At 44.1% G+C, this 19,613-nt stretch overlaps 1 protein-coding gene across 2 annotated transcripts in view; it reads left to right on the forward strand.

Annotated features, from left to right (window-relative positions):
• The window catches only part of CSMD2 (CUB and Sushi multiple domains 2), a 1,446,274-nt gene that overhangs the window by 303,020 nt on the left and 1,123,641 nt on the right, over window positions 1–19,613 (forward strand). The gene's annotated exons all lie outside the window — the stretch shown is intronic.

The following is a 19,613-nucleotide window of genomic DNA, read 5'->3' on the forward strand; positions in this document are numbered from 1 at the left end:
TTTTACAACGCTCTCAACGTGAGAAGGTAGATACTGGCACAAGGCTGACCTGTATCTCTCTGCGTGCTCTTTTTCAGCTCACACAATGCATTTGTTATACGAGATGTTTGATCAGCCAGTTTGACCAACATGCTTCCGAAGAACTGAGAGGTACTGGCTTCCTTTAAAGCAGGAGCCTGCCTGGCTGCAGATAATACAGTCTTTAAATAACAACAGCTCAGAAGACGCTTTGGAGGATTCAGAATCATGGCTTTAAATGGCTACAAAGCTTTACGATTTTACCTCTCAAGTACAATCCATGTTAGAAGCATAGCTGCTTACTTTTTCAAGACTGAAATTGTGTTTAAAAAAAAAAAAAAAAGAGCGAAAAAAGCTGATGATACTTCCTGCACTGCTCGCAAAAGCTAGTTTAAAGCCCAAATTCACTTTTTTCATATTTGGTGTCTGTACTGCTTTTACTAATTAGTAATTCGCCTATACTATTTAGTACAGTAAAACCTTGGTTTGAGAGTAACTTGGTTTAAGAGCGCTTTGCAAGACAAGCAACATTTTCAAATAAATTTTGACTTGATATACAAGCGTTGTCTTGATATACAAGTAGCCTCAAGTCACAGCTAAGTATAAAAGAGAAGAGAGGCGCCTCGAAGTGTAGCAATATGGTTACATTTAATGAAGGTACAACATTTAGCAACTCTCATGGTTGATGATTGGAACAGGCACATCTAAGGATGCAGGCATCAGGGATAAAGCTGTCCACATAGACAGCCCTCCTCCGCACTGACATCTACGTCATCCCTTCCATGCTGCCCCTCGCTTTCAGATCGCTTTACTGCAGGGTGGTCTTCCCGGTTAGGATTACAGACTGGCAGCCGGCAGTGCAGAAGATAGTCTATGTGGACAGCTTTACTCCGGATGCCTGCATACTTAGATGTGCCTGTTTTATTCATCAACCATGTGAGTTGCTAAATGTTGTACCTTCATTAAATGTAACCATATTGCTACACTTAGAGGCGCCTCTCTTCTCTTTGATACTCTGTAGCTCCTGCTGGATTTTGCTTCTAATCCCCTTGTGGAAGCGGCTATTTGTGGATGGACATTTTATGGTTACACAACCTATCGCAATGCTATAATCTTTTTATATGGACTATAAACTGAAGGACTTATGAATAAATGGTTGTGGAACGAATTATCTGAGTTTCCATTATTTCTTATGGGGAAATTTGCTTTGATATAAGAGTGCTTTGGATTACAAGCATGTTTCCGGAACGAATTATGCTCGCAATCCAAGGTTTTACTGTATTTACTATTCCTGTTTTTTTTTTTTTTTTGTGTGCATTCATCATTTACTAACTTTTATTTCATGGTCCCCCTTCTTCTTTACTGCTCATTTCTGTGTTCTGGCTCCTCCTTCTTTTTTTAAAATGCTGTTGATTGACGACAGGAATCTCCTTTGCATGCACTTGGTTTAACCTCATTAGCCAAAAAATTGCAACCCACCAAGAAGAAGCAGAATAGTATAAGGAAGCCCTCCCAAGCCCCAACCTTTGCCTTTTAACCACTTGCCAACCAACCCCCGTACATATACTGCAGCAGGTCGGCTTGCTCCCGCAAAGCGAAGTACCTGTAGGTCGTTTTGCGGGACCGCAAGTGGAGGCACGCGCCCAGGCCCATTCGCCACAGAGGAAGCTGATCTGTCGGTCCGGCGGCCTTGATTGCTGCCCGGCACCCGCGATCGCTCCCTGTGGAGACAGATCGGTGGTCTGCCACGTTGAGACCCCCAAGCACTATATTTAACCACTTGCCAAACAGCCGCCATAGTTATACAGCAGCTCTGTTGCGTGAAACGACTTATCTGTATGTAGTTTCGTGTAGCAGTTAGTGGGGGCGCACGCATGTGCTGATTAGCTAGAGGCACCCCTGATTGCTCCCTATGGAGACAGAACGGTGGTCTGCTGAAATAAACACGGCAGACCGCTGTTCTGTCTGCAATGAACACAGGGCTCCTGTGTTCCACTTATTTAGGAACACAGGTCCCTGTGTTTATTCCATAAGCCCATCTCCCACACAGTTAGAAAGCACCCCCTAGGGACACATTGACCCTTTGATCGCCCCTAGTGTTAACCCCTTCCCTGCCAGTGTCATTAGTACAGTAACAGTGCATATTTTTAGCACTGAATACTGTAGTATTGTCACTGGTCCCCCGAAAAGTGTCAAAAATGTCAGCTAGGTGTCCGATATGTCCGCCGCAATGTTGCATTCCTGCTAAAAATCGCTGATCCCCGCCATTACTAGCTTAAAAAATAAATAAAAATGGCATAAATCTTTCCCCTAGTTTGTAGACGTGATAACTTTGCACAAACCAATCAATATACACTTATTGGGATTTATTCTTTTACCAAAAAAAAAATGTGGCAGAATACAAAGTGGGCTAAAATGATGAAAGAGTTTTATTTTTATTTTTTATTTTTTTATTGGGAATGTTGTGCAGAAAGTAAAAAAAATAGATTTTTTTTCTTCTGAATTTTCGCTCTTTTTTTGTTTATAGCGCAAAAAATAAAAATCTCACAGGTGATCAAATAAAACCAAAAGAAAGCTCTATTTCTGAGAAAAAAGGACATAAATTTTATTTGGATACAGCCTTGCTCAACTGTGCAATTGTCAGTTAAAGTAACGCAGTGCAAAATCACAAAAAATGGCCTGGTCATTAGGGGTAAATCCTTCCGGCCCAGAAGTGGTTAATACTATATATAAGCTGTATCTATAGCTATTTACTAGTTTAAAAGTAGGCAAGTGTTAAAACCTGCTTTTTTATTTGCTGTCTGTGTTCTATGGAGAAGATTTACCTTCACTTCCTGTACAGTAAACACAATAGGAAGTGAAATAAAATCTCTCCAAAGCGACCAATATCTTTTCCTACTATTGTACTGTAACAAATATCCTCACTAGAAAAATTCCCTTCTTTACCTGTCCTGGTGATAAGTCTTTCTTTTACATAAGCCTATTGAAGTGAGTAGTAGTAAGTAGTCAGATACACAGTAAATAAATTCATGCAGCCTTCTCTCCTCTACAGCCTTCCATAGTAGACAGATTAGACGGTATTTGTGAGCTTCCAAGAGGCAGGAGGCAGGGATCTGACATCACACATTGCACAGCTCAGAGCATAGTGTTGAGTGTAATCTGATATCTGAGTGGAAGGAATAGACACACCCCCTCTACACAATCTCACTGGGAAACATGCACAGTTGAGACTGTCAATCACCTGTTGGGGGGGGGGGGGGGCATCTCCCAGGGTTGCCTGGTGTCTGGAAAAACTGTCAGAATTGACCCATACATACAACAGAGGAAGGAGAGAGCAGACAATATCCACATTAAGTACTACAGTCTGAGACAAGTACACACTATGGAAGGATATTGCTCATTTCTCATTTAGGAGATTTACAACCACTTTAAAAGAACAAAAATCCTTACCTGGTCACTTATATTGCAGCGATTTGAGCAAGCATAATTTCAGATTTATACCTACCCTGTGATGCATACATTCTGAATTACTTACTCCTTCAAGAGTTCTTAGTGGGAGAGTCCGTGTGTCATAAAATTATCAATACCAGTTATGTAACTACAAAAAAAAGGTTAGAAAAAGCAGTGATCCTCATGAGCAGAAAATTACATTTCTGGGAACAGTCTGTACATAAACTGTATACAGAATGCCTACAATTGCCATGGACACAAAGAATTTAAGTTTCTGCAGTTTTAGAAAAATCATAGCTGGCTGAAGTTTGAAATCTAAAGGTCATTTCAAATTGCATTCAATTATAAATGGTTTGTCGAGCAGTCATATATGTTTTTTTGTTAATGTTTCCTTTAAAGTGATTGTAAAGTCTTGTTTCAAAAAAAAAAAAAAATATCAAACATGTTATACTTACCTGCTCTGTGCAGTGGTTTTGCACAGAGTAGCCTGGATCCTTCTCTTCTTGGGTCCCTCTTTGGCTCTACTGGCCCTTCACTCCTGTTGAGTGCCCCCACAGCAAGCAGCTTGCTATGGGGGCACCCGAGCCAAGTCACAGATCCCTATGTCTATTCAGACACGGAGCCTCGTCCCCTCTCTCTCTCCTGATTGGCTGAATTATTGTTATTGACAGCAGCAGGAGCCAATCACACTACGCTGCTGTCTCAGCCAAATGAGGAGGGGAGTCTCGGGCAGCTTAGACTATCGCACACCTTAGTGGATATAGACACATCAGTTGTGGGTGCTGGACATGCCTGACGAAGGGGTCCCGGGTGACCCCGAAACGTTTCGCCTATCCTGATGTGATCCTTTTGCAATTAAAAGTTTCTTCGGACTGCTGTGCAAGATCCATGGTGTGCTGGCGAATATGTATTTATCAGGCAGCTTAGAAACTCCTGCAATATTGCTGGATAAATACGGGCTCAGGTAAGTATTAAGGGGGCTGAAGGGGGCTACTGCACAAAGAAGGGTTTTTTTTATCTTAATACATAGAATGCATTAAGATAAACCTTTTGCCTTTACAATCCCTTTAAGTCCCATCTTGCATCATTGTTTAGAATGCGTGTGTATTTTTTAAATGCAATTTTAATACATTTTTCATGCACTTTGCATTTTCTTCCCTGTGCTACCATTGAAGTTGATGGGGTCAAAAATTTTCACTGTCTTACTAATACAAATTCACACCAAAGACAAATGCACAAGTGTGAACAGGCCCCATTGCAAACAAAAGTAATCCTCTTGTTGTGCAGTGCCATGTATTGGCCAACACATGTAATATCACATCTTTATACACAATTCGCAAGTTAAAGAGAAATTTAGTATATAGGAGAACCAGCTTTTTCCGAAAGCCATGACAACAGTCTTTCTTAATAAACATTTTTTTAGACAAAAGATGGCAGGGGAAATGTATCACAAACACAAGTAAAAGTATATAAAAGCAGTATCAGAAAGATATTTTTGCACCTAATATGCAACAAGGATATATTGATGATACTGCTTTTATTTCCTGGAATGTTACTCTAATGTACAATTAATCTTTTGGGCAATATGTACAAAAGACACAGGAATGTTTTAAGCCTTTTGGAATGGCTTACATACTACATTGTGCAAAAACAGTTTGAGGTAGTTGAGCGGTAGTGGAATTGGCGCCTTTTAAGGCATCATCTGATATGTCAAGAACAGCTGTTTACTGCTGTGCTGGGATTTTTAAATGGCTTCTTCTGTTTTCAGATCTCATTATGTATTTAGTAGCCAAAGTTACTAATGATTCTTTCAATAGTCTTTAGTAGGGTTGAGCGGACACCTAGATGTCCGTGTTCGACGGGTTCGGCCGAACTTTAAAAAAAAGTCCGGGTCCGTGTCCCGGACTTTTACCGAACTTTTCCCGGACACCGAACCCCATTGAAGTCAATGGGGACCCGAACTTTAAGGCACTAAAATGGCTCTAAAACACCAAAGGAAAGGGCTAGAGTGCTGCAAATGGCAGCAAAACGTAATTAAGAGCATGGCAAGTGCTCTGCAAACAAATGTGGATAGGGAAATAACTTAAAACAACAAAAAAAAACAGAAAAATAAAACAATGTTCTTCTTCATCTCTGAAGGACGAGGCCCATATGGAGTAGGAGGGAGGTTGAGGTGGTGGTGGATGTGGCGGTGACATAGGCGTGCGCACAGGGTGTGCTGGGTGTGCCTGGGCACACCCTAATCACCTAGGGCACATAGCATTGCCAGTGAGGAGATGGGAAAGATCTCCCTGGGACCTGCTCTGCTCTATTTCTCCTTGCCTACAGGTACATGGCCCCGATACATTACTCTCCCTGCTGGCAAACACATGCATGTGTATTTCAACTTTGGGGTGCACACCTTAATGCAATAGGCTGCGCACACCTATGGGCGGTGTAGGTGGAAGCGGCGGTGGAGGAGGACCAGGGCCGGATTAACAGCATCATGGGCTTGGTGCTGAGGATTTTGAAGGGCCTTAAGGGCCGTGCCTTGCCATGCACCCAGAGGAGGAAGGGTGCAGCCATGCATGCCTAATTCAACATGGGATGCTGTCTCTGAAGCCCATAAACACATCCATGCATCGCCAACTGTCCCTCCTTGTCCGGCCTTCACGCTGTGTGGGGAGGTTCTGAGGGTGCTGCCTGGGGAAGCGAGCATAGAAGCCAGACTTCTGTGTTTACAAGTGACAGAAGAGCGGTAACAGTGAATATGGCCAACCCGGGGCCTATATAAAAGGTAGGGGCCTGGAGCTGCAGCTCCAATAGCCCCTACATTAATCTGGCCCTGAGGAGGAGGACGAGGTAGCCAACACTGCTTCTTTTCACAAATTTTAAATGAGGGTACACCCCAAAAGAGTGAGAAAGAGCAAAAATGGAACAATGGGTGGGTAAGGTCGGTATCCATTGCTATTCTGCATAAGGTACGGAAAAGTCCCGTGGGATCCATGCCTGGTTCATTTTAATGAACGTGAGCTTGTCCACATTGTCTCTGGACAGGCGGCTGCGCTTGTCTGTTATAACGCCCCCAGCCGTGCTAAATACCCGTTCAGATAATACACTGGCTGCAGGGCACGCCAGCACCTCCAAGGCGTAAAGGGCAAGCTCAGGCCATGTGCCCAATTTGGAGACCCAGAAGTTGAAGGGGGCAGACCCGTCATTCACTACATGTAGGCGTGTGCACACATACTGCTCCACCATGTTGGTAAAATGCTGCCTCCTGCTAAGACGTTCCATCTGAGCTGCTGGTGCTGCTGTTTGTTGTGGCGTGCTGACAAAGCTTTTCCACATTTCGGCCATGCTAACCCTGCCTTCTGAGGTGCTGGCGGTGCCCTGGTTGCGTTGGCGACCTCCTCCTCCTCCTCCTCTGCCTTGTGCTTCCACTGTGGCCCCGCTGTCAGATGGGAATGCCAGCAGCATGGCGTCTACCAGCGTGCGCTTGTACTCGCGCATCTTGCGATCGCGCTCCAGTGAGTGAATTAAGGACGGTACGTTGTCCTTGTAACGGGGATCCAGCAGCGTGGCCACCCAGTAATCAGCACAAGTTAGAATGTGGGCAACTCGGCGGTCGTTGTGGAGACACTGCAGCATGTAATCGCTCATGTGTGCCAGGCTGCCCAGAGGCAACGAAAGGCTGTCCTCTGTGGGAGGTGTATGGTCCGTGTCCTCTGTATCCCCCCAGCCACGCACCAGTGATGGCCATGAGCTGGCCTGGGTGCCACCCTGCTGTGAACATGGTTCCATCTCCTCCTCCAGCTCCTCCTCCTCCTCATCCTCCTCATCCTCCAGAACTGTGCCCCTGCTGGACAATTGCGTCCCTGGCGTTTGCGTGTGCAGGAACCCACCCTCGGAGCCCCTTGCGAATGACTGCCCTGAAAGCCTTGGAAATGTTACCTCTTCATCCTCCTCCTCCTCCTCATCCTGTGCCACATCCTCTTCCATCATCGCCCGAATTGTTTTTTCAAGGAGGCATAGAAGTGGGATAGTTAAGCTGAGAACGGCGTCATTGCCACTGGCCATGTTGGTGGAGTACTCAAAACAGCGCAACAAGGCACACAGGTCTCGCATGGAGGCCCAGTTATTGGTGGTGAAGTGGTGCTGTTCCGCAGAGCGACTCACGCGTGCGTGCTGCAGCTGAAACTCCACTATGGCCTGCTGCTGCTCGCACAGTCTTTCCAGCATGTGCAAGGTGGAGTTCCACCTTGTGGGCACGTCACATATGAGGCGGTGAGCGGGAAGGCCGAAGTTACGCTGCAGCGCTGCCAGGCGAGCAGCAGCAGGGTGAGAACGCCGAAAGTGCGCACAAACGGCCCACACTTTCTGCAGCAGCTCTGACATATCGGGGTAGTTTTTAAGGAACCTCTGCACCACCAAATTCAGCACATGCGCCAGGCAAGGGATGTGCGTCAAACCGGCTAGGCCCAGAGCTGCTATGAGATTTCGCCCGTTATCGCACACCACCAGGCCGGGCTTTAGGCTCGCTGGCAGCAACCACTCATTTGTCTGCTGTTCCATGCTCCTCCACAACTCCTGCGCGGTGTGTGGTTTGTCCCCCAAACAGGCAAGTTGTAAAACTGCCTGCTGTCGTTTACCCCTGGCCGTGCTGAAGTTGGTGGTGAAGGTGTTACGCTGTCCGGATGAGGAGGCGGTAGAGGATGAGGAAGCGGAGTAGGAGGAGTTAGGAACAGGAGGCAAACTGAAGCGCCCTGCAATCCTCGGTGGTGGAAGGACATGCGCCAAATTGCTATCCGCCTCAGGCCCATCCGCCACTGCATTTACCCAGTGTGCCGTTAGGGAGATATAACGCCCCTGACCGTGCTTACTGGTCCACGTATCCGTAGTTAGGTGGACCTTGGCACAGATGGCGTTGCGCAGTGCACACCTGATTTTTTCCCCCACTTGGTTGTGCAGGGAAGGGATGGCTTGCCTGGAAAAGTAGTGGCGGCTGGGCACGACGTACTGTGGGACAGCCACCGACATAAGGTTTTTAAAACTGTGCGTCTCCACCAGACGGAATGACAGCATTTCAAAGGCCAATAATTTTGAAATGCTGGCATTCAGGGCCAGGGATCGCGGGTGGGTAGGGGGGTACTTCCTCTTCCTCTCAAGTGTTTGGGAGATGGAAAGCTGAACGCTTCCACGGGACATTGTGGAGATGGTTGTTGGTGACCCAGGTGGTGGTGTTGCTGACAGATCGTCTGTTTGCGGGGTGGCAGGTGCCGGTATCACTACAGATGTGGCTGGAGCGGCCGAGACTGCAGCAGAAGAGGAAGCAGGATGAGCCAGAGACGTTTCTTGGTTTTGAAGGTGTGTACTCCACTGCAGCTCGTGCTTTGCACTTAGATGCCTGATCATGCAGGTTGTGCTCAGGTTGAGAAGGTTCATGCCTCGCTTCAAGCTCTGATTGCACAGGGTGCAAACCACTCGTGTCCTGTCATCAGCACATTTTCTAAAGAACTTCCACGCTAGAGAACTCCTTTGAGCTGACTTTGGTGCGCTCGTTCCCTTGCTGCGTTGGGCAGTAGCGGGCGTAGTGTCTAGGGCACGGCCGCTCTGCTTCTGCACCCTGCTCCCTCTTCTGCTGTGCTGGTGGCTCTGTGCGACCACCGCCTCTTCCTCCAAACTACTCAGTTCACCTGCATGACGTTCATTCCATGTGGGGTCGAGGACCTCATCGTCCTCCACATCATCTTCCACCCAGTCTTCACCCCTGCCCTCCTTGTCGGTCTCCACAATGCTGAACGCCGCAGCAGTTGGCACCTGCGTTTCGTCATCATCGGAGACGTGCTGCGATGATCCTTGCATGTACTCATCTTGAGGAATAAGTGGTTGGGCATCGCTGCACTCAATCTCTTCCACTTCTGGGGCAGGGCTAGGTGGATGGCCCTGGGAAACCCTGCTGACAGAGTCCTCAAAAAGAATAAGAGACTGCTGTATGGCTTGGGGCTCAGACTGCTGGCCTGATTTGCAAGGGGGTGAGGTGAAAGACGGTTGGACATTGGCTGCAGGTGCCAACTCTGACCTTTCTGCAGTAGACTGGGTGGGAGACAATGTGAAGGAACTGGAGGCACTGTCAGCAGCAAACCAATCTACTATCGCCTCAACTTGTTCTGGCCTCATCACTTCTAGGGGCGTTTGATGCCCTACCAAATACTGATGCAGGTTCTGTCGCCTACTCACACTTGAGGAAGGTGTTTCACTTGTGCGTGTAGCTGGCACAGATCGACCATGTCCTCTCCTTGCAACAGGAGCTCTACCAGCAGCACCACGACCCAGGCCACGGCCCTTATTTGACGGTCTCCTCATATTTCTGTAATTTAAGATCTTGCCCTAGAAAGGTTTTTATTGAATAGCGGAATAGAAAATATGATCCAAAAAAAGTGTATGTATATCACACGTACACAACCACACTAGGCCCCAATTACTATTGTTTGTACCCCTAAAAGGCTAGATGAGGAGTAGGGGGAGTATGGAACAGGCAGCACCCTCAAACCTTCAGAAGTATGAGATGAACCCCAACAACTTGGAAAGGTGGATCTCTCTCACACGTACCGACACAGACTATCCCGCAATTCAATTGATCCTCAAAGGTTTTTATTGAATAGCGGAATAGGAAATATGATCAAAAAAAGTGTATGTATCTCGCACGTACACAACCACACTAGGCCCCAATTACTATTGTTTGTACCCCTAAAAGGCTAGATGAGGAGTAGGGGGGGTATGGAACAGGCAGCACCCTCAAACCTTCAGAAGTATGAGATGAACCCCAACAACTTGGAAAGGTGGATCTCTCTCACACGTACCGACACAGACTATCCCGCAATTCAATTGATCCCCAAAGGTTTTTATTGAATAGCGGAATAGGAAATATGATCAAAAAAAGTGTATGTATCTCACACGTACAGAAACACACTAGGCCCCAATTACTATTGTTTGTACACCTAAAAGGATGGATGAGGAGGAGGAGGAGTATGGAACAGGCAGCACCCTCAAAGCTTCAGAAGTATGAGATGAACCCCAAAAACTTGGAAAGGTGGATCTCACACGTACCGACACAGACTATTCCGCAATTTAATTGATCCCCAAAGGTTTTTATTGAATAGCGGAATAGGAAATATGATCAAAAAATGTGTATGTATCTCACACGTACAGAAGCACACTAGGCCCCAATTACTATTGTTTGTACACCTAAAAGGATGGATGAGGAGGAGGAGGAGTATGGAACAGGCAGCACCCTCAAAGCTTCAGAAGTATGAGATGAACCCCAAAAACTTGGAAAGGTGGATCTCACACGTACCGACACAGACTATCCCGCAATTTAATTGATCCCCAAAGGTTTTTATTGAATAGCGGAATAGGAAATATGATCAAAAAATGTGTATGTATCTCACACGTACAGAAGCACACTAGGCTCCAATTACTATTGTTTGTACACCTAAAAGGATGGATGAGGAGGAGGAGGAGTATGGAACAGGCAGCACCCTCAAAGCTTCAGAAGTATGAGATGAACCCCAAAAACTTGGAAAGGTGGATCTCACACGTACCGACACAGACTATCCCGCAATTTAATTGATCCCCAAAGGTTTTTATTGAATAGCGGAATAGGAAATATGATCAAAAAAAGTGTATGTATCTCGCACGTACAGAAACACACTAGGCCCCAATTACTATTGTTTGTACACCTAAAAGGATGGATGAGGAGGAGGAGGAGTATGGAACAGGCAGCACCCTCAAAGCTTCAGAAGTATGAGATGAACCCCAAAAACTTGGAAAGGTGGATCTCACACGTACCGACACAGACTATCCCGCAATTTAATTGATCCCCAAAGGTTTTTATTGAATAGCGGAATAGGAAATATGATCAAAAAATGTGTATGTATCTCACACGTACAGAAGCACACTAGGCCCCAATTACTATTGTTTGTACACCTAAAAGGATGGATGAGGAGGAGGAGGAGTATGGAACAGGCAGCACCCTCAAAGCTTCAGAAGTATGAGATGAACCCCAAAAACTTGGAAAGGTGGATCTCACACGTACCGACACAGACTATCCCGCAATTTAATTGATCCCCAAAGGTTTTTATTGAATAGCGGAATAGGAAATATGATCAAAAAAAGTGTATGTATCTCGCACGTACAGAAACACACTAGGCCCCAATTACTATTGTTTGTACACCTAAAAGGATGGATGAGGAGGAGGAGGAGTATGGAACAGGCAGCACCCTCAAAGCTTCAGAAGTATGAGATGAACCCCAAAAACTTGGAAAGGTGGATCTCACACGTACCGACACAGACTATTCCGCAATTTAATTGATCCCCAAAGGTTTTTATTGAATAGCGGAATAGGAAATATGATCAAAAAATGTGTATGTATCTCACACGTACAGAAGCACACTAGGCCCCAATTACTATTGTTTGTACACCTAAAAGGATGGATGAGGAGGAGGAGGAGTATGGAACAGGCAGCACCCTCAAAGCTTCAGAAGTATGAGATGAACCCCAAAAACTTGGAAAGGTGGATCTCACACGTACCGACACAGACTATCCCGCAATTTAATTGATCCCCAAAGGTTTTTATTGAATAGCGGAATAGGAAATATGATCAAAAAAAGTGTATGTATCTCGCACGTACACAACCACACTAGGCCCCAATTACTATTGTTTGTACCCCTAAAAGGCTAGATGAGGAGTAGGGGGAGTATGGAACAGGCAGCACCCTCAAACCTTCAGAAGTATGAGATGAACCCCAACAACTTGGAAAGGTGGATCTCTCTCACACGTACCAACACAGACTATCCCCCAATTTAACTGATCCCCAGAGGTTTTTGATTAAATAGCGGAATAGAAAATATGATCCCAAAAAAGTGTATGTATATCACACGTACACAACCACACTAGGCCCCAATTACTATTGTTTGTACCCCTAAAAGGCTAGGAGTAGGGGGAGTATGGAACAGGCAGCACCCTCAAACCTTCAGAAGTATGAGATGAACCCCAACAACTTGGAAAGGTGGATCTCTCTCACACGTACCAACACAGACTATCCCCCAATTTAACTGATCCCCAGAGGTTTTTGATTAAATAGCGGAATAGAAAATATGATCCCAAAAAAGTGTATGTATATCACACGTACACAACCACACTAGGCCCCAATTACTATTGTTTGTACCCCTAAAAGGCTAGGAGTAGGGGGAGTATGGAACAGGCAGCACCCTCAAACCTTCAGAAGTATGAGATGAACCCCAACAACTTGGAAAGGTGGATCTCTCTCACACGTACCAACACAGACTATCCCCCAATTTAACTGATCCCCAGAGGTTTTTGATTAAATAGCGGAATAGAAAATATGATCCCAAAAAAGTGTATGTATATCACACGTACACAACCACACTAGGCCCCAATTACTATTGTTTGTACCCCTAAAAGGCTAGGAGTAGGGGGGAGTATGGAACAGGCAGCACCCTCAAACCTTCAGAAGTATGAGATGAACCCCAACAACTTGGAAAGGTGGATCTCTCTCACACGTACCAACACAGACTATCCCCCAATTTAACTGATCCCCAGAGGTTTTTGATTAAATAGCGGAATAGAAAATATGATCCCAAAAAAGTGTATGTATATCACACGTACACAACCACACTAGGCCCCAATTACTATTGTTTGTACCCCTAAAAGGCTAGGAGTAGGGGGGAGTATGGAACAGGCAGCACCCTCAAACCTTCAGAAGTATGAGATGAACCCCAACAACTTGGAAAGGTGGATCTCTCTCACACGTACCAACACAGACTATCCCCCAATTTAACTGATCCCCAGAGGTTTTTGATTAAATAGCGGAATAGAAAATATGATCCCAAAAAAGTGTATGTATATCACACGTACACAACCACACTAGGCCCCAATTACTATTGTTTGTACCCCTAAAAGGCTAGGAGTAGGGGGAGTATGGAACAGGCAGCACCCTCAAACCTTCAGAAGTATGAGATGAACCCCAACAACTTGGAAAGGTGGATCTCTCTCACACGTACCAACACAGACTATCCCCCAATTTAACTGATCCCCAGAGGTTTTTGATTAAATAGCGGAATAGAAAATATGATCCCAAAAAAGTGTATGTATATCACACGTACACAACCACACTAGGCCCCAATTACTATTGTTTGTACCCCTAAAAGGCTAGGAGTAGGGGGAGTATGGAACAGGCAGCACCCTCAAACCTTCAGAAGTATGAGATGAACCCCAACAACTTGGAAAGGTGGATCTCTCTCACACGTACCAACACAGACTATCCCCCAATTTAACTGATCCCCAAAGGTTTTTGATTAAATAGCGGAATAGAAAATATGATCCCAAAAAAGTGTATGTATATCACACGTACACAACCACACTAGGCCCCAATTACTATTGTTTGTACCCCTAAAAGGCTAGGAGTAGGGGGAGTATGGAACAGGCAGCACCCTCAAACCTTCAGAAGTATGAGATGAACCCCAACAACTTGGAAAGGTGGATCTCTCTCACACGTACCAACACAGACTATCCCCCAATTTAACTGATCCCCAGAGGTTTTTGATTAAATAGCGGAATAGAAAATATGATCCCAAAAAAGTGTATGTATATCACACGTACACAACCACACTAGGCCCCAATTACTATTGTTTGTACCCCTAAAAGGCTAGGAGTAGGGGGAGTATGGAACAGGCAGCACCCTCAAACCTTCAGAAGTATGAGATGAACCCCAACAACTTGGAAAGGTGGATCTCTCTCACACGTACCAACACAGACTATCCCCCAATTTAACTGATCCCCAGAGGTTTTTGATTAAATAGCGGAATAGAAAATATGATCCCAAAAAAGTGTATGTATATCACACGTACACAACCACACTAGGCCCCAATTACTATTGTTTGTACCCCTAAAAGGCTAGGAGTAGGGGGAGTATGGAACAGGCAGCACCCTCAAACCTTCAGAAGTATGAGATGAACCCCAACAACTTGGAAAGGTGGATCTCTCTCACACGTACCAACACAGACTATCCCCCAATTTAACTGATCCCCAGAGGTTTTTGATTAAATAGCGGAATAGAAAATATGATCCCAAAAAAGTGTATGTATATCACACGTACACAACCACACTAGGCCCCAATTACTATTGTTTGTACCCCTAAAAGGCTAGGAGTAGGGGGGAGTATGGAACAGGCAGCACCCTCAAACCTTCAGAAGTATGAGATGAACCCCAACAACTTGGAAAGGTGGATCTCTCTCACACGTACCAACACAGACTATCCCCCAATTTAACTGATCCCCAAAGGTTTTTGATTAAATAGCGGAATAGAAAATATGATCCCAAAAAAGTGTATGTATATCACACGTACACAACCACACTAGGCCCCAATTACTATTGTTTGTACCCCTAAAAGGCTAGATGAGGAGTAGGGGGAGTATGGAACAGGCAGCACCCTCAAACCTTCAGTATGAGATTGTGTTCACTGTACCCCACAAAGATTGAGTTCACTGCACCCCACAATGATTGTGTTCACTGCACCCCACAAAGATTGTGTTCACTGCACCTCACAAAGATTGTGTTCACTGTACCCCCCAAAGATTGTGTTCACTGCACCCCACAAAGATTCTGTTCACTGTACCCCACAAAGATTGTGTTCACTGCACCCCAAAAAGATTGTGTTCACTGCACCCCAAAAAGGATGTTGTTCACTGCACCCCAAAAAGGATTTTGTTCACTGCACCCCAAAAAGGATGTTGTTCACTCCACCCCAAAAAGATTGTGTTCACTGCACCCCACAAAGATTGTGTTCACTGCACCCCAAAAAGATTGTGTTCACTGCACCCCAAAAATTATTTTGTTCACTGCACCCCAAAAAGGATTTTGTTCACTGCACCCCAAAAAGGATGTTGTTCACTCCACCCCAAAAAGATTGTGTTCACTGCACCCCAAAAAGATTGTGTTCACTGCACCCCACAAAGGATTTTGTTCACTGCACCCCAAAAAGATTGTGTTCACTGCACCCCAAAAAGGATGTTGTTCACTGCACCCCAAAAAGGATTTTGTTCACTGCACCCCAAAAAGATTGTGTTCACTGCACCCCACAAAGGATTTTGTTCACTGCACCCCACAAAGATTGTGTTCACTGCACACCAAAAAGGATTGTGTTCACTGCACCCCAAAAAGATTTTGTTCACTGCACCCCAAAAAGATTGTGTTCACTGCAGCCCAAAAAGATTGTGTTCACTGCAGCCCAAAAAGATTGTGTTCACTGCAGCCCAAAAAGATTGTGTTCACTGCAGCCCAAAAAGATTGTGTTCACTGCAGCTCACACACAGAAAAATGGATGTGGATCACTGACACCTGCCTATCTCCAATCCCACACCACACAGCAATATCGATTGTAGTTTGTAGAACACAGTTTCCCTAAAATTCAGCAGACTCTGTCCCTAACAGGATTGAGAAGAGATCGTAGATCAGGATTGAGTGCAGATTCACCCCACCCCCCACACAGCAATATCGATTGTAGTTTGTAGAACACAGTTTCCCTAAAATTCAGCAGACTCTGTCCCTAACAGGATTGAGAAGAGATCGTAGATCAGGATTGAGTGCAGATTCACCCCACCCCCCACACAGCAATATCGATTGTAGTTTGTAGAACACAGTTTCCCTAAAATTCAGCAGACTCTGTCCCTAACAGGATTGAGAAGAGATCGTAGATCAGGATTGAGTGCAGATTCACCCCACCCCCCACACAGCAATATCGATTGTAGTTTGTAGAAGACACTGACCCTATATAATTCAGCAGACTCTATCCCTAAAATGCCTACAACTCGCCCTGCCTAAACACTCCGACCTGTCCCTCAATTCTATCCGGACACAAATGGTTTTTTCCTGCCTATCTTTCCCTAATCAGCAGCCAGCACGTTGATGTGTGCTCTGTCCCTGAATCTAAGCAGCATAATGACGCCGCTGCGGCTGCCTCGAACTTATAAAGACTTGGTCACATGCTTCAGACGGCCAATCACAGCTACTGAGACATTTGCAGGCATGGCTGGGATGGCTTAAGGCACACCAGTTAAACGATTGTTGATTGGCTGTTGAAAGCCCGCCATGAAAAGAGCGCCAAAGCATGCAAAACCCGGAAATAAAACGACCGAACACGGATTTTTACCCGAACATACAGTAAAGTGTCCGTGTCCGTGTTCGGGTACAAAAAATCCAATTATTCGGTACGAACACGAATAATACAGTCCGTGTTCGCTCAACACTAGTCTTTAGTACTGTTTAGGGGAACAAGACCAATAGTTCCCACCTGTGTGGGTGTTAATAAACATATAAAAAAAAAAGTGGTATTTGGAGGTTTGTGATAGGATTTAAAGCTTGCCATGGATAAAAAATTATGTATGTATAGTGGGTATAAAAAAAAATACCCCCTTTTAAAATAATCCCATTTTGTTGCTTTGCAAGCTAAAATGAAGACACACAGTTTTTGTTTTATCCAGCTGTATTTACTCTAACATCCAAATTAAAGTGGAAGTAAACCCACCTATCGTTTTCAGCCAAGGAAGCTGCCATCTTTGGCCTCTATTTAATCTTCAACTGCCATGAGGCTGCACATGTGATCAGTTATGACACCAACCATTGGATGGTTTGCAGAGATGTATAGTAACTAAGTAGAACTACTTCACTACTGTACTTAAGTACCGAAAGGCGGTATCTGTACTTTCCTAGAGTATAATTTTTTTCTCCTACTTCCACTTTTACTTCACTACATTTTTTCAATGATTTCAATACTTCTACTCCAATATTTTTTTTTTTGTGCTGCATAGTTACTCGTTACTATTATAAAAATTACCACTGCCAGAACAGTAGATGGCAGGTTTCATAAAGCTCAAAACATGTGTATGTGTATAATAGAAAACAATATGATGTTCAAACTTTTGACTTCTTTCTTTAATAACTACATAACACAGTACTTGTACTTTTACTTTCAGTACTTGAGTAGCAATTTTTTTTTCAAAACTACTGGTACTTTTACTTTCAGTACTTGAGTAGCAAATTTTTAAAAAAAAACTACTTGCAATACTTAAGTACAAAAAATGTTGAATACTTTAGTACTTCTACTCAAGTCACTTTTTGATCAAGCACTTCCACTTCTACTCAAGTCACTTTTTGATCGAGCACTTGTACTTTTACTCAAGTATGGGTTTCGAGTACTTTATACAACTCTGATGGTTTGACAGTTTGGTTGAGAGCACAACCAATGTGACAGTTACATTCCAGCATGTGCCGGAAAAGTAACTGTTTTTTGATACTGTTAGATGGTTTTACTTCCTCTTTGAAGATATAACACCAACATGTCGAAAAAAATCAGATTATTTTAAAGGGGGGGGTGATTCTTTTCTATCACCATTGCATATTTAAGGGACATAAAACATCAAAAGCGCTGTTATAAATTAAGGATATTTCTTGATTTCTTAAGGCTATGATCACACTTGAGCAACAACTTCTTCAAGCCTTTTTGATGTGTTTTTTTTTTTTTTTAGACACCATTTCAGGCATAAGTGTTTTTGTTTGGGCCAAAGGAAGCAGGTTACTAGGAGGAGGAGACCCAAGGAACACATATCACTTGAGATTTTTTAAGGCACCCTCAGAAAGCACCTATACTTCTGGTTCCTTGGTTTGACAAGGTTCAGCACATTGCTCAGATGTGAACAGGCCCCATAGATTAAAATAGAAATCCTATTGTCGAGCAAAAATCTTAAAACAACTGTCTAATTCCTGAAGCAAAGCAAACCTCAGGCTTACCTTTCCTGCTGAAATACCTGGATACTGTAACATACAGAGGTTAGGGTTTAGGGTTATGTTTAAAGCACCCTTCCATAAACGGTTGCTTTACGAATTGTCCGGGATTTTTACTGTACCCCCCACAGGATTGATGTCTTTTAAACCACACCCTATTTTCTTTTGAACCACTCCATCGTATATGCAACAAATACAGTGTGTTCCATCTGTAGCAGAAAAAGGGGCATATGCAGATAATAGAAAATCAGCAAATTTGCCCTAATACTGCTGAGAAGAATTTAGAGACTCATCATGCCCCATGGCCTGGCAACTCAGTAGGGACTACAAACAAGTGCTCCACCCTAGAGAGATAGGTGTGGACACAAAAAAACTGTCCTTCTCTGATAACCAGAAGCATTGTAGCAAAAATGGGAGGAGGTCTCAACAAGTCCACCTGAAGTAGATAGTTAGCTGTGACTGCAACTGCTATGACGCTATACGACTGAACCTAATGAAAACACATACAACCTGATATAAATCTATTAATGAAAATTTCTGCACTTGAAATTTTTTCAAACTTTGGAATGATACGTTTAATTTAAACATTTAAATAATTCTCCTATTACTACATGTCCCATCAAAATATGAATGTGCCAAAAAACAGCACTTGCAATGATATAAATATTGGGATATAAATGATATGATATATATAAATGACAAAAATTCATATACAATATAAACCATAAAGTGCAATGGTGCTGAATATAAACTTAATCATACATATGTGCATAAAAGTGCTATTGTGCTGAATTCAAGTATAGTTTAATACAGTAGTATTATTCAAAAAAGTGCTCAAATATAGGTGCAAAGGTGTAAATGACAATCAATGTCCACAATATGACAATATGACCCAAATAGTCAGTCTCTTTTCCAAGTGCAATCTTGCTCTATAAGGTGCTAAATGCCAAAGGTGCTGTGGTGCTCCACAGAGTGGAAGGTGCTTCAAGTCCCCCTAAGGGAGTCCACTCACCAGAACCTATGGAGAAATGAGCCTTGGAATTAAATGGACCAGTACTCCTAATCCAGGAACCACAATACATTTCTCTCTGGTGTCACTCAAAGAAGGAATAAGCCAAACATAGTGAAGCCCACAAAAAAGGTTTATTAATTGTAATGTTTAAAAATACTCACAAGGAATATGAGATAATGGGCATATAATAGATAAAAGCCATATTAACAGCAATCACTGCTCCTTCACGGAACGCAGATGGTGTGCGTTCCACGGGATCCAGGAAGTAAAGTTGTATTTTAGCCGTTTGCCGGAA

The sequence above is a fragment of the Pelophylax lessonae genome, assembly GCF_965119305.1.
Source record: "Pelophylax lessonae genome assembly, chromosome: 2".
NCBI classification, from domain to species: domain Eukaryota; kingdom Metazoa; phylum Chordata; class Amphibia; order Anura; family Ranidae; genus Pelophylax; species Pelophylax lessonae.